This window comes from Gopherus evgoodei, unplaced genomic scaffold (genome assembly GCF_007399415.2).
Source record: "Gopherus evgoodei ecotype Sinaloan lineage unplaced genomic scaffold, rGopEvg1_v1.p scaffold_33_arrow_ctg1, whole genome shotgun sequence".
Classification (NCBI taxonomy): Eukaryota; Metazoa; Chordata; order Testudines; family Testudinidae; genus Gopherus; species Gopherus evgoodei.
The window spans coordinates 2,705,458-2,721,621 of NW_022060005.1; the positions used below are offsets into that span (position 1 = coordinate 2,705,458).

A 16,164-nucleotide genomic window follows, 5' to 3' on the forward strand; every position below is an offset into this window, starting at 1 on the left:
GATACAACATCTACACAGCTGTGTTTAATGCTGTAGCATAAACCCCACAAGCCGACGTCTGTCACTTCAGCTCTGAGACTCGCCCAGGAGGGCTGACAGAGCAGAACAACACAGACACCTTCCATGCCGGAGGGACATTCACTGTCCCAAGCTGGCGACTGGAGGGCCAGCAACAGCCAAGGGTGTTCCAGTTCCCAGTGCTGGATGTTCCCAGGCACCCACAGCAACGCACTGAGCAGGGCCAGAGACTGGAAAGAGTCACCCTGACCCACCGCACACAGGACTGGTCCAGTGCTGTGCACTGACTGTGGGCAGGACAGGCACATAAGATGGGACTGCCTCCAGGAGCAAGGATGGGGAAACTGGCCTGTTTTCCTAGAACACTTGGGCAACAGGGGAGTCCTAAGTCATTAAATACAAATAAATGTACCCCATGTACCATGGGAAGGTCAGACCTAGGACTGCGGGAACCCCATTTTGGGCTCGAAAGAGTGACCTTCCCCAGCATTAATTTGTTTTGACTACAGGGAAAAAGGACGCATAAAAAGATGCTGCCCTACAAGAACTTTGGATTTGGGGCAGAGGGCTGTTGCTATGGGGCAGTGAGAGTTTCTAGGACTGGGTAATATGGGTAGCTAAGAAAGCAGGTCCTGGGCCATAAGCGTCAGAGGGAGAGGCCAGCCATGGGTTTCAGACGTCCCTCCGCTTACCAGGGATACCTTAGCCTCACTCCCAGATTCAAAGCTTGGGAACTGGGGGCGTTTGAGCAGCTTCCCCCAAGAACCTGAAAGGACTCCCTTGGAAAATGATCCAGCCAGCAGCTCTAGTGGACAGCCGGCTCTCTGGGCCAGGGGAGCTGGGGCAGAAGCTAAATGTGATTCAACATTTCTGGTGGTCCCAGGACAGGAGAGGAGTGTGACTAGAGCTCTAACAGGGCTATTGAACAGCTCTGTAGTTTGCAGGCCCAGGTGCACGTTTTCTTACTGAAACTGGCCAAGCAACAGGAGCAAACTCAGTGACCAGAGGACAGGCAGAAGGAGCTACTCACGGAGCAGGAGAGAAGCCACCAGATTGAGGCTACAAAGAACAAACAGGTCAAGGCACCGAAAAAGAAACAGTGCGTTCGGCAGAAGAAATTCTGCTCTAGCTCCCAAGAAGCCCAGCCATTGGATAAAGCTTCAGCACTCGTGTGAGCCAAGGACTGGTGTAATTATTGATATTCAGGAGAAACTCTCAGCTGCTGAATGTACCAAGTGCCAGGCATCACTCCACAAGGAGGAAGTGGCAGTTGGAATTGCCAATACCCCTGGTCAAGGAGCCCTGGCTTTAGAGGAGAAGCAGCACCTGGAGATCGGAATAGTTGAGCCATTGGAGGTGCAAAGCATCAGGGAGCTGGGGAACAACAGTCTCAAGGCAGCCACGCTGCAGGCAGCCAAGGTAGAAAATAAGCCATGCAAGAGGAAAGTTACCCAGGAGCCAAAACTGAAAGGGTTTGAACAAGCCCTAGGCCTTGCGGGAGGAGCCCAGAAAGGGCTGCAGGATGTGAGTGGTGTGGCTGGGAAACTAGAGCAGGGTTTGCTGGGACACAGGATCCTGCCACACCAGTTAGAAGGAAGAAACCTGGCAAACTGGAAATAGAGGGTGTCTGCAACTGAGTGGGGAGGTGAGATTCCCAGCTCATGTAAATGTACCTGCACTAACTCTGCTCAGGCGAGCACACTGAAGCCAGCATGCTAATTGAATCAGTGTAGCCTGGCTAGGAAGGGCAGCTCGGGTCAGCTGCCTGAGAACATACCAAGGGGGCTGGGCAGGTTTCTACTCAGGCAGTGGCTGAAGCTGCCACCTGTGCTACACTGGCCATATGGCTATTGTTAGGTGCTAGTTCAGCTACGTCTACATGAGCTGGGAATCACACCTCTTAGATCAAATGAAGATGTTTCCCAAAAGAGGAGAAGGAACAGCTCCTGGAATAAGTTAAAGAACTAGACAGACTAAAGCTGAGGGCTCAGGAGGGGACAGAGGTGCAGGCTGAGGGCTCTGGTGTGACCGATAAGAGAGAGCCCAGCAATAAATCACCAGAAGGCTGCATTTACACAGGGGAGTGCAGTGATGCTGCGGGTGTCCTGGGAGGCTTTTTAGCAGAACAAGCGGATCATGCACTGAAGGGCTGGATGTCGATAGGCACAGACACAGAGGTGCTGGCTACAAAGCAAACTGGTCTAGTGGCTGTGTCCTCTACAGCAACCCAACAAACCCACCCACTAATGGACTGGGAAGAGCTAGAAGAAAAGGTTGCTACAGCTGAGGGGAGCAGGGTAGAAGGCCTTGCATGGCTGAGCACCCTCAAGGCCCAAAGGCTGAGGCCCTGCAGGACCTAAAGGAGATGCGCTGACAAGGGACTGGATCTCAGCCCAAGCCATTCAGGGGGAGCAGGAGCACTGGAAGGAGCCCGTCTCAGCACGGGAAGGTGACTGGGGAACAGCAGTGTTTGTTGTTGCAGAAGGCGCTGACTAATCTCCAGAACCAGCTTAAGATCGAGTGTGGAATGTAGCTCAGCTCTGACATTCATACAAAGCAGGAGAGCCCAGAGGCCTTGTGGAAAGAGATGAAATTCTGTCAGAGAGCAGGCACAGCTTCTCCAGAAAGCAGATCAGCTGGGCAAGGAGCCACACCAGCCGGCTGGAGACAAGGACAGCGCTGTGGTGGGTGCAGAGGTACAGGCCCATTGCATGGAAGATGAACTGTCTGAGGTGGGGTTCTACCTGCTGGAGGGAAAAGCCACCATAAAACACACGTCCAAGAGGAAGTTGAAATAGAAAAGAAAGAGACTGGGGACCTCTCCCCCCAGAGACCTGAAAGAGCAACACAAGCCCAAACCAGAGCTGGGCTAAACCAAAGTCCATCCTACAGGAAAAGGGGAGGAGCAGAAAGGCTCTTTCCCAGCTGCTAACATTACACCAGCCATGTGGACAGAAGAGGATCTGAAATGTGCTTCCAGAGCTCATTTACTGAAGGCTGCAGGGAAAAAAGCTGTGCTTAGTAATAATTGGAGATGCTAATCAGGAGCTCTCTGAATGAAAGACAAACTTAACTCCAAAGGCACATGTGTGAGTATGACCTGGGAGGCAGCTGTTGGAGGGACCTTGTAGCTAGGTGGGGCTGTGTGTAACAGACCTTATTTATGCTAACCTTAGCCAGACCTGGCAGAGCATTAAAGGGCCTTGTGATGAGCACATCTGGTGTGTATCTGGCTCCGGGGGAAACTCTGTAGCCAGCGCGTATCTGTTACAGCAGCATGAGGGCAATGGTGGAAGCCTGGTGCTATTGCCTACTTCTGCTATGGCCAGAGAGCCTGGCTCACAGAGTACAAGTTGTTCTGAACTAGGCCATGCTGAAGATTATGGGGGATTTTGCCCATCACATGAGCTACACAGGACTGTGGGGAACACAACTCCTGATCTCTTCATTTTTTCAATTTTTTTAAAAATATGGCCCAGGGCCTTGTAGGTTTCCTTATGGCAGAAGGGCAGGAAGTGCCCCCTGGCTGCAGAACATAACCAAGTGTTAGCCATGGTCAAGCCTGCCTTTAGGTAGACTAGAGGAAGGGAGGTCATGGGGGCCGGCCCTTTAAGGGAAGTCACAGCCCAGCCTACCTATGACAGGCTCCTGTAAGGGAGAACTAGCCAACCTAGCCCCATCTGGAAGTAATTAAATCCCTAGATGCCTGGTTGATAGCTAAACAGCTAATGAGCCTGATAAAGGGTTACCAGAGCTCAGCTAGAGGGATCCCAGAAACAGGAAGTTGCTAAGGAGAGGGAATCCTGGGAGAACTCACAAAGCAAGGAGCCGAGAAGGGGCGCACCTAGAGCAGTGGTCCCCAACACGGTGCCCACGGGCACCATGGCGCCCGCTGGGGCATTTATGTGCGCCTGCCTAGTACCCAGCAGGGGAGAGAAGCCCCGGCTCGGCACCTGCCAGGGACAGAGAACTCGGGCCCCGGTGTTCTCTGCCCCTGGCAGGCACAGGGCTGCGGCTTCTCTCCAGCTTCTCCAGGGCTGCAGGCTGTGGGCGCAGTTCTCTGTCCCTGGTAGGGGCAGGGCTGCGGCTCCTCTCCAGCTTTGAAGAAACCGTGGCCCCGCACCTGTGTGGGACCGAGAACACTGGCGCCTGCAGCCCCAGAGAAGCTGGAGAGAAGGCATGGCCCTGCTCCTGCCAGGGACAGAGAACTCCGGGGCTGCAGGCTTCATTCTATGTTAAAGTGAAAATTATAACTATGTTTGGACCAGCAGTTCAACAATGTTTTACTTATATTAAATAAATAAGATGAAAACTATTTATGATATTTATTTTGTAAAAACTCCTTAATTTTTCTTACAGGTAGATAAAAAAGAGCAAATTCACATGGTAAGGTGAAAGAGTAATTGTCAAATAATTTAATTAATACCTTTTACATGTAAAATTACTTTTTTATCTTATGGATTCATATATTATGTGATATTAAATATGATGTTTTTTGTATTATTTAATGTACAAATACAAAATAAGCCTTGAAAAATTGTTGGTGCCTGCCACAGTCTTCTGAAAACATGAATGTGCTACTGGCCACAAAGAGGTTGGGGACCACTGGCCTAGAGAGAATTCCTCTAAGGGGGAGGAGCTGCCAGAGATGACATTGATAGAAACAGCAGCTGTATGAGAACAGAGCCCTGCAGGTGAGGGCTGCAGAAAACAAAGGTACAGTCTGAACTGAACCCAGCTCCAGGAAGGAGGACTGGGGGCACCTGATCCAAGGAGAGTGAGGCCCTTGAATTAAAGCCAATGGCTGGAGCAGAGTAAAGGAAAAGATTTTATTTTGGGGTTACTGGGACTCAGAGAGGACCCCAGCAGAAGACTTTGTCTCAGCCCTTTTGGACTGTGGGGAGCAGTTTGAGGGCTGAAGAGAGTAAACAGAGGCAGGGCAGTTGCAGGGCCACCCAGAATCAGCTGAGGGGAAGCTAGGGGAAGCCACCCCATGATGAGTCTGCACAGCTGGACCCCATTTAACAGAACTGCTGCCCATTCCCCAGGCAGACAGAGCCTCGCTCTTTCCAGTCTGTCTGCTTGGGCCCAATGGAGCCTGCATCCCTGAGTGAGAACCTGGAGAAACTGAACACAGGGTGGTGCCTCCCACCTGACACGTGGCCTCCCCATCCCTCTTCCCTGCAGCTGTCTCTGAGCCTGCTCCTCCTGCCCTCTGGCTGCCTGTGCCCTGGGGGTACTGAGCCCCCTGCTGGCTGGATATTAAACTGGGAGTGACCCAGGGCTAGGGTGACCAGATATCCCGATTTTATCAGGACTGGCCCAATATTTGCTTGTTTGTCCCATGTTAGTCTGGATCTATAAAAGCAGCAAAGAGTCCTGTGACACCTTATAGACTAACAGACGTTTTGGAGCATGAGCTTTCGTGGGTGAATACCCACTTCGTCGGATGCATGATATTATGGAACTGATGGAGCCCTTAGTCTGATGTTCTGTTTGTCAGTAAACCACAGAACACATTTATTCTAATTGCCAAATTAGTTGCCCTCACCCATGCCTGCTTTTTGGCGGAGGGACGGTCCTCCACCATTTACACTGACTCCTGGTATGCTTTTGGGGTTGTACATGACTTTGGCACCCTCTGACAAGCTCGGGGTTTCCTTACCTCTGCTGGTACCCCTATTAAAAACAGACCCTACATTGCTGCTCTCCTGTATGCAGTTTTACTTCCCTCTGCCCTAGCTATTGTTAAGTGCCCTGGCCACTTGACGGCGGATACTGATGTTGCTAAGAGTAACGCACTTGCTGATGCCTCTGCTAAACATGCTGCTGCCATAAAACCTTCCCCAGATGCATTTCTAGGTTCCCTATCTGTTTCTATACCACCACCGTCCCTCACTGACCTCACCCTGCTCCAGGACTCTGCCCCAGAAACTGAAAAAGCCTCCTGAGTTGCCCAGCGTTGCTCTGTAAATCCTGATTCCCTTTGGAGTTTGCCTACTGGTGCCTTTGTGGCCCCCTTTTCACTCTACCCATCACTGGCCACCCTGCTACACGGTGTTTTGCATGTCGGAAAGGAGGGGATGGTCTCTGCTATAATTAAAGCAAGATGGTGGGCCCCGCATTTCAGCTCTTTTGCAGCCCGCCACTGTGCCACCTGTACCACTTGCCAAAGCCACAATATTGGTAAACTTGTAAAAGTGATTCAGGGATTCTGGGGCCCGCCCCAAACACCCTTCTTGCATTGGCAACTTGATTGTGTACAAATGCCTACGTGTCAACTATATGAATTAATTTTGGTTATGGTATGTTTATTTTCTGGTTGGATTGAAGCCTTTCCTTGTCAAATGTTTGTTAAATCATATTATGCCTGCCAAGGGAATTCCTGCCACTCTGTCCAGTGACCGGGGTACACATCTTACCGGACAAATTGTTCAACACCTGGATTGTATATTACATATCACACACCTGCTGCACTGTCTCTACCACCCACAAAGCGCAGGTCCTGTGGAAAGGCGAAATGGTGTACTTAAGAATAAGCTTGCTAAGATTTGTGACTCCACAGGGTTAAGCTGGCCAGCAGCTTTACCACTAGCCCTTATGGAAATGCGGTCCACTCCATCCCAAAGGCATAAATTGAGTCCCTTTGAAATCGTTATGGGAAGCCCTGTGTGAGCTGTGGCTACCATTACTCCAGTTTCAGACTTGAACTTGACTCACAGTACGTTCCTTCAATATAGCAAGGGATTAATGCAAGCTGTAAGTCACTTCCATTCACAGGTTCGAGCCACCTGGCCGATGGAACCCACCTCCAAAGCTTGCCACAACCTCGAGCCAGGTGACTGGGTCTACGTATGGCATCATCATTGAAAACACACCTTGGAACCCCGGTGGAAGGATCCTCATCTGGTACTGCTTACTACCCAGACAGCTGTTAAATTATCTGGCATCACAGTGTGGATACATGCTTCGCAGTGTACGAAGACACCCTCCTCGGTGAACCAATCATCACCTCAGAACCACACAGAGTCAATTTTGACTCCAGAAGAAGACGTAGAGGAACAGCCTGCAATACTTTACAATCTACACTCTCGTAAGGGTTGCCAGAAGCAGACGACAACCTAAAGCAAGGCCCACCAAAAGAAGCAGTAGCGAGCCTAGCGCCTGCTGCCTGGTGGACGTAAAACCGTGACTGTGGTTCCCTCAGATGAGGTTGTCAGAACCAGAAGGGCCCTGCCTCCAACATGCGCCTCTGGTGGCACCTGTTCCTCAGCTGCTGGTGTCTTAAGGTCTGGGGAGCCCACAATGACAATTCTTTTATCCAGCAGCAAGTGTGGATAGCTCAGACCCTTAATATTTCTAAATGTTGGGTCTGCAGCCACATCCCAGCCCACTCTCAAGCTGGGTGTTCCTGTCCTGGCTATCCCACTCAATTCCCCAGACCTCACTGGAGGATGTAGTCCGTTTAACAAAACATGGAACAGCAATGACACTTGGGAAGCAGTGGGAATAAATGTATCTAAATGGATAAGAGTGGTGGAGGGAAAAGGTCATTGATGTTGGGTGTGTAATGGGACAGGGCTGGATCTGAGAAAAAGCCGTTGCCTTCAGCATATTGTGGCCAATGGTGTATGGGATTATTCAAACAAAACTAAAGAGTGGCAGGCTGGGTATGGAGATATGAATTTTTTCTCGACCTGGGATCAAACAGAAAAATCAATCTCATGTTCCCCCTACAGTAATCTTAGTAAAAATAATACAATCTTTCAATGCCATACAAACACTACCACTCCTCGTAAGGAGGATTACCCTGTTCCCTTTGGAGGATATTACTCCTCATTGGCAGACACCTATGTAACAAATGGATGCAATCGACCCTTCCCGGCCTGAATAGGCCATCATTGGGTTTGTGGAACCAAAGCTTATACTGCATTACCAGCCAACTGGTCAGGTATCTGTTATCCCGCCCGACTCGTCCCACAATTCCGAGTGCTAGGGTCCTTCCCACGAGAACGCCTCCGTAATTTCAGGCAAAAAAGATGGGACTTAGCAGATGCCCAATGGTATATAAATAACATAAGCCCCTTAACCTGGGAAGAGGCCATTGGCAGTTCCCTTATCCCACTTGCGGGAGTAATACACCATGCAAAAAGGCTCCTCAGGTTACAAGCAGTAGTTGAAATAATGGCAAATGAAACCGGAGAAAGTTTAAAAACCCTGGCCAAAGATACAGGGGCGATCCGACAGGTGGCCCTCCAAAACCGTCAGGCATTGGACATAGTGCTGGCGGCCAAAGGTGGGACCTGTGCTCTCATTGGAAAAGAATGTTGTGTATTTATACCTGACAATACCAATGAGGTAATAGATCACGCTAGTCACTTAGAACAAATTGCATATCTTCCCCATGAAGAGCCGAGTTCTTTATGGAAGTGGCTAAGTAACCTGTTCAATCTCTCTGGCATAGGAAACTGGTTGTTTCAGGGAGCCCTGACTATCCTGTTTGGAATCCTAGTGATTTTTGTATGTTTTCAGTTAAAATCCTATTGTATCCAGAATTGTGTAAAATATGCCACCCAGGTGACTGTCCCAAAACAGAGTGCTAATATGATGATTTTGAATATCGTTGATGAACAAAGAGATAAAGAATAGTTAATATGTGGAACCCTGTCCAATGTTGGTCATGGCGTGCGCTTGACCAAAAGGAGGGATTGTGAAAGTAGAATGAATTATATTGTAAAAATAGAAAGGATTAAAGAAATACTGTCTGTACCTTTAAGCAAAATTGCTGGAATACTGTGATCCAGCTGTCAGGAATGCAGACATTAACATAGAACAACTGAACCATTTAAGGGCAATTGGTGAAGTATTAGCCTTAGATCAATAAGAGTTAGTAAGGAAGTAGGATATGCATGCTGTGCCCCAGGTGAATTTTACTGTTTTGCTTTCTTTGTCCCTTTGTCTAATTCCCGCTCTTTTATCTGTATAAATAAGACTGTTTGGGTCTTGCATGCCTGCTCGCATTATCTGGGTGTTATTGGCAGAGCGCTGTGCTAATAAAACAGAGTGGTCTGACAAATTGTGAGTCCTGATTCTAACTTTGACACATATAACAGTGCAAGCCATGCCTCAACCCGACATAGCCCATTTTTTACAAGCCATGGCTTTTACCTCTGCTGCCACCCAGACTTGCCTGTGAGTTCCCCAATATCAGCTGCTGCAGATTTAACCTCCCACCTAAACTGGGTGCAGCAGGAGCACAAAGAACATTTGCAATCCTCTAAAGGTTCCTATAAACACCACTCAGATCAGACTTTCTAGTCTGGCCATAGGGGACAAGATGTGGCTCTCTGCCCACAACCTTCAATAGAGCATCCATGAAATTAGACTATTGTTAGGCCTGAATAAAGATATTGCAGACAAAGCCAGTTATGCCAACCTGAATAAAGTCAGGCTAACAGAGGCTTCTGGGTAATTCATAAGTGGAAAATGCCCGGGAGTTGCCTGTCTCTCACAGAGTTAGGCATCCATAAGATAAAAGGAACGGCATTCCTGGCATGATACCAGATGTACTGTGTTAGGAACAATGGCAAAACTCCCTGTTTCTGTTCTCTGTTTCTTTCTGACTCATATAAATTATATCATTCTTGTTTGTAGTAATTGTTTAGGCAGTATTATTTATCTTAATCAATTAGTTTTAAACATAATAAAGGTTTGGGTTTTAGTAATCAGTAAAAGGGGATTGGACTGCTAAATGAATAATTTGTAATGCGATGGAATTGTTTATAAAAATTATATGCTAGTTGTAAAGAAGCAAGCTGGTTCCTTTTGGAAGATGAGCTTGCTCTTTGTTGTCGTGTGCATGCTTCAATAAAGAGCTTTTGTTCAGACTTTGCTGGTGTTGCCTGTCACTCTCATGGTCAGACAATGAACCTTGCCATTATTGGGGCACCGGGGTCCCCAACACTATTAATACCTGGTAGGAGCAGCGCCAGGGTTTTTGGCGCCCTAAGTGGGGGTCCTTCCGCGCTCCCAGTCGTTTGTGGCAATTCTGCGATGGGGGGGTTGTTCTGCGCTCCCAGTCTTCAGGGCCCTTCGGCGGCAGGTCCCAGAGTGAGTGAAGGACCTACCGCAGAATTGCTGCCGAAGCAGGGCCAGCTCTAGCCATTTTCCCCCCCCAAGCATGGTAGCATGCCGCGGGGGGGCGCTCTGCCGCTCGCCAGTCCTGTGGCTCCGATGGATCTCCCTCAGATGTGGCTGCGGAGGGTCCGCTGGTCCCGCGGCTCCAGTGGACCTCCCACGGGCGTGCCTGTGGATGCTCCACCGGAGCCGCGGGACTAGCAGACCCTCCACAGAGACACCTGCAGGAGGTCCACCGGTGCCGCCTGCCGTCCTCCCAGCAACCAGCAGAGCGCCCCCCGCGACATGCCGCCCCAAGCATGTGCTTGGCGTGCTGGAGGCTGGAGCTGGCCCTGCACCAAAGACCCTGAGCTTGGAAGGACCCCCCGCTGCCGAATTGTCACTGAGGATGGCAAAATTCTGCCCCCACAAATCCTGGTGCCCTAGGCGACAGCCTAGGTCACCGAAGTGGAAGAGCCAGCCCTGATACCTGGGCCCCTTCAAGATTATAGAATGGGTGAACCCACTGTCCAGTTACAGTGCCCGAGTCCTTGAAGATCCACCACATCTTTCACATCTCACTTCAAAAGCCCCAGAGCAAGAAACCAGACCCTCACTGCTCCAACTCTCCATCATCACCCATAACAGTCCAGGGACAGGAGGGGTACTTAGTCCACTGAATCCTCAACTCTTGGCAAATTAGGAGAAGGCTCCAGTACCTGGTGGACTGGAAAGTGTATAGTCCAGACTTGGGAACCAGTAGAGAACATCCACACCCAGGATCTATTGTGAGAGCTCCATGGGAAGTACCCCAAGAAACTGGGCCATGAGGTCCCCTATGAGTTGCCATTGGGAGTAGAGTCTGCTGTCAGGAATCAGGACCTGCCAGTCTCTGGGCAACCAAACCAGTTCAGCTGGCCTGTAGTAAGCTGCCTGACTGGCTACACTGCCTGATTTGCTTGGACGAGTCAGCAGCCCAGCTCTTAAGTCCACCAGCAACAGTGGTTCAGTGGCAGCTCAAACCATTATCCCATGATTGTGCTGTGACAGCTCCTGCACAGGCTTATTCCCAGTCTTTTTCCTGCCTTGTTCTAGCCCTGCTCCTAACTTGGCCCAAAACTTGCCCCTCTCTTGCCTCATTCCAAGTAACCTGGTTCTGACCCTCTGCTCCGATTCCTGACCTCTGACATCTGCTCTGACCCCTGGGTCTGGCATCTAGCTGCTGACTCCTGTTCTGATCCTGGGCTATGACTCCTGGCTAATGACTCCTGCTCTGACCACTAGGAATGATCACCCATATCCTGGTTGCAGACACTGAGGTGTTTAATGCCTATTTTGGTTCAGTCTTCACTAAAATTTTGACCAGATACATGTAATATTAACAGCAAGGGGGGACAAATACCAGCCAAACTAGGGAAAGAACAAGTTAAAGCATATTTAGATAAGTTCGATATATTGGAGCTGTCAGAGCCTGATGAAATTCACCCCAGGGCACATAAAGAACTCCCTGAAGCAATCTCAGAATTGTTAATTATTTTTGAGGACTTGTGGAGGACACGTGAGGTCCCAGAGGGCTGGAGAAGGGCATATTGTACTTATCTTTAAAAAGGGAAACAAAAACAAGCCAGGGAATTATCGACCAGTCAGCCTAACTTCAGTACCTGGAAATACACTAGAACAAATTATTAGAGAACTCCCCTAAGGAGTGTGGAAGACCCCAGTTCAAGTCCTTTCTCAGGGGCAGTGAACCTGAGTCTCTTCATATTGCAGGTGAGTGCTCTAATTATTGGGGTGGCACAGCCTCCTGTGGCCAGATTTTGTATGAGACTGGATCAGATGGTTGGCCTCTGAGCAGACCTGCTGGATCAGACCCTGCAGGTGAGATAACCAGAGGAGCACCTATCTTCCCCAGGGTCATGGTTCGTGCTAGGGATCAGGCAGGAGATAGGTGTGTGGGTGCCTAGTGGGAGGTAACAGTGCACGTGACTAGAGGCAGAAACAGGCACCTAGGGGACTGCTACTGCAAACAAGGCTCCAGCCTCCAAGTGAGTTTCGGATTTTGCTACTGATAGCAAATTCTGATGGGAAGCAGTTCCTGACTCACTGGCCAGCTCCAGCTGCCTGGCTCTCAGCCCCTTCTGCATCTGGGCTCCAGTGCTGAAGTCCCCCCTGTCCCTCACTCAGATCCCTTTTCTGGATCCCGCCTTCCCCTGTATGAAATATGAAGCAATAACATATGAAAGAGCTGACAAGGGCCTGATCCTGCAAACCCTCCCATTTCAAACATCTTGTTGGTCTCAGGAGGTGCTGCTGTGACTGAGGGCTGCTGGGGAAGTGGCTGGGGAGATGGGGGGGGTGTTCAGGGGGTGTCAGTGACTGGGAGCATCTTTACTGAGCAGCAAGGACACAGCACCAGATCTGAGCTATGTTCCCCCTCCTGCTCCTGTTTCCTGTTTTGGAAGGAGCAGGGCTGGGGTAAGGGGAACTTGTGATTTATACGAATCCAGCCCTTTGGCTCAGCGCCCAGGGAGCCCCAAGGAGTCCTCCTCTCCGGGCTGCTGATTACAGCATAACAGTGACAAGACGGCCGTTTCCCCACAGCATCCACCTCCAGCACCAGCCCTGAGCCTGACGGCGCTTTCACTGGCGCTCAGACTTGGCCATTACACTCCCTTGGGGGGAGGGGATTTTTTCAGGTAGCTGGAACCTGCCCCTGGGGCAGCCCCGGGCTCTGCTGACACCAGCCCCTGAGACAGAGCCTGCAGGTGAGGGGAGAGACCCAGGTGAAAGGCTGGGGCTGGGCAGGAAAGTGACTCTACACCACCGGCCCCTCCTCGCCCCAGCTCTGCTCCCGGAGGAGCTGCGAGTCCCAGAGCTGCTGCCCACCCTGACCCCCTCAGGCTCTGCTCCCCTGAGCACCTGCAGGAGCCAAGCCAGCTACAGCCTAGCAGATCCTGAGTTACATTCAGTCCATTCTGATCTCCCCACCCCACCATTGATCAGTTGTTGCTTCCCACCCAATTCCCAGTCAGTCACTCTGGATTTCAGCTCCCCCTCCCCTGGCCTCCACCCAGGACATGGACACGGAGTGGTGCAAACTGGCTGGTGCTTTTTGCTGGTGCTGCTTTATTTCCTCAGCCGGACAAAGCTGTGGCAGATGGTGCTGTGCAGAGGGGAATTACTGAGAACCCAGCGATCCCTGGAGAGCAGGAACAGCAACTCGGGGGGGGGGCATTGATACCCCTACACTGGCTCACCCGGCAAACTGCCCCTACCAGGCCTATCCCTGCCAGCTCCGTGCCCTATGAATGGGGCTGTTTCTTTAAGAGGAATTTGCTCTGCCCCAAACAGCCAGGGACACAGACCATTACTTCAACTTCCTGCTACTTTTGTACTTTCAGTTTTGAATTGTGTGGAAGGCCTAGGCAGGGAAGGGGCCCAGCCCCATCAATTCAGCTACAAATGTTAGAAAAATAACAATGACGGGTCAGGTCTCAAACCGTCTGGCTTAGTGATCCTGTGTGTGGAACTGGTGCTGCAGCTTCAGTAAGTGACATGGGGACTAGGGCCGGATTTAGGGGCATGTAACCTAGGCGACTACCTGGGGTGCCAGGCTTGGGCAGTGCCAGGCTCTAGGAGCTGTTTTTGTTGTTAGTCATAAAAAGAAACATAGAATGTTTGAAGTAAAATGTTTTGAGTTTTCCTTATGTGGGCTCATTTTTCACTAACCTCTTAGAATGTTCTAGACCTTTGTAGAATCTTGTGGACCTGTTGCCGGCAGATAACTGCCTGAAGCCAAGCAACAGCGGGGGGGGGGGGGGGTCCGTCGCCTGGTGTGCCACGCCAATAAACACACCAGGGTGGAGAAGCAAACCAAGTTTATTTGAGCTCAAATAAGGTGCAAGGGAGAAAATCTCAAATCCTGCACCCCTAAAACAAGCAGTTTCTTCCTTTTATATCCCAGTTGTTTACTACAAAACTTTTTCATGCTGACTAGCTAATCTCTTACTCCCTCCTCCTTTCCCATCCAGCTGCAGTATCTTTTCTCATTCAATCTTTTGTCTTCCCCCTTTCTCCCCCCTCTCCGCTGCTGAGACATGTATACAGTATCTTAAAACAGCCTTGAGCGGGCTTCAGCCTAGCTTTAATGTATTACAACAGAGAACTGGCTGTTACAACCGAAAACTAACTGCTAACACTACATTTTTGCAGCTATTAGTACATTAGGTTACCCTAGGTTACACAAAGTGTTTAACATGGAGGAACATTGGTTCATTGTGGCCTACAACAGGAGGGCTTCATTGACACTTGCGGTCTACCACCTTTCTGAGTTACCTAGAGTTATGCCAGAGTGACACCAACAGACCCTTCCAGACTTTCTGATTCAAAGCTTCTTTCTGGGATTCAGCAGGGAGGGGAGCTCCGGGCTCTGGATCCCCAGCTGCGCGGCTCTGGCTGAGATTTCTGGACACATGGCACTGAGGTCCCTTCAGATGGGCTGTTAGCACCAATGGGCCTCACTGAAGGGATTCTCAGGGAGAAACCGGCACCTCCTGACTTTGAAAGTAAACCTGGCTGTGGGAATGTCCCTGCAAATTCAGAGATTTCTCTGCATCTGAACACAGACTGGGATGCTGGCACAGAGCTGGGCTCTCTTTGTGACAGGTGTCTGTGTGTGTGTGTGTTTGTATCTTTGTGTTTCTCTCCCCTCCTCTCCTTTGTTATTGTCACTAAACTAACGTTCCAGAGTGCGCTGTTGAAAGACAAGAAGAGAAAAACCTTGGTCCAGATTCAGTGAATCCCTTCCAGCCCCACCCAAGTCTGCAGGGCCATCAGGGCCGGCTCTACTGTTTTTGCCGTCCCAACCAGCGCACTGAATTGCTGCTGCAGATGGTGGGGCAGTCCGTGTGCCGTTAGGGCAGCATGAGCGTTTCCGCGGTGACGGCAGTTCAGAGGCAGCTTCTGTCTTCAGACAGAAGACAGAAGCTGCGCCATCGCAGACAGCTGAACGTAGAAGCTGCTGCCGAATTGCTGCTGCGGCAGAAACACACGTGCCGCTCTAATGGCTCACGGACGGCTCCCGGTGTCAGTGGCAGCAATTTGGCGCACTGCTTGGGGGCAAAAACACACAGACTACCGCCTCTTGCAGATTGCCGCCCCAAGCACCTGCCTGGGATGCTGGTGTCTGGAGCCGGCCCTGAGGGCCATTGCCTTGAGAGAAGGCAGGTGCTGTCACCATTGCCACCCATCCAGGGTCAGCACTTCCATTTAGGTGACCTAGGTGGTCGCCTAGGGCACCAGGATTTGGGGGGGCTGCATTTTGCCACCCTTGGTGGCAATTTGGTGGCGGGGAGTCCTTCTGCGCTCCGGGTCTTCGGTGGCAATTCTGCAGCAGGTCCTTCACTCGCTCCAGGACCTGCCGCCGAAGTGTCCCGAAGACCGGGAGCATGGAAGGACCCCCCCGCCGCAGAATTGCCACCGACCAGGACTGGCTCCGACCGGGAGCACGGGAGGGCGACAGGCGGCTTCGGTGGACCTCCCGCAGGCATGCCTGGGGCAGGTCCACCGGAGCCGCGGGACCAGCGGACCCTCCACAGGAATGCCTGCAAGAGGCCCACCGGAGCCGCGGGACCGGAGAACAGCAGAGCGCCCCCCGTGGCGTGCCACCGTGCTTGGGGCGGCGAAATGGCTAGAGCTGGCCCTGTGCCTAGGGCGCCAAAAATCCTGGCGCCGCTCCTGCACCCATCCTACAGGTTTCTGCCAGAGCAGGGGTGCATCACCTCCTTCCAGATCTCTGTCAGTGGGAATCAAACAGGGAGGCCGTGAGTCTGTGCCCTGGAACCCTGGTCAGGGTCCCTTCCTGGCCAATGCTGGCCTCTCTGTGGGCAACACGGTGGCCATCCCAGTCTAGGCTCAAGCTAGCCACTCGGGGGTACACACCCTAGGAGTCCAGGCAGGTTTGTTATCAGGCAGGAAGCTTGAGCTGCCACCTGGGCTACTCCACTACTCTGCTATTTTTAGCATCCTAGC

General features: G+C 51.1%; 1 pseudogene; it reads right to left on the reverse strand.

The window, feature by feature from the left end:
* The window catches only part of LOC115641004, a 161,524-nt pseudogene that overhangs the window by 105,354 nt on the left and 40,006 nt on the right, over positions 1 to 16,164 (reverse strand).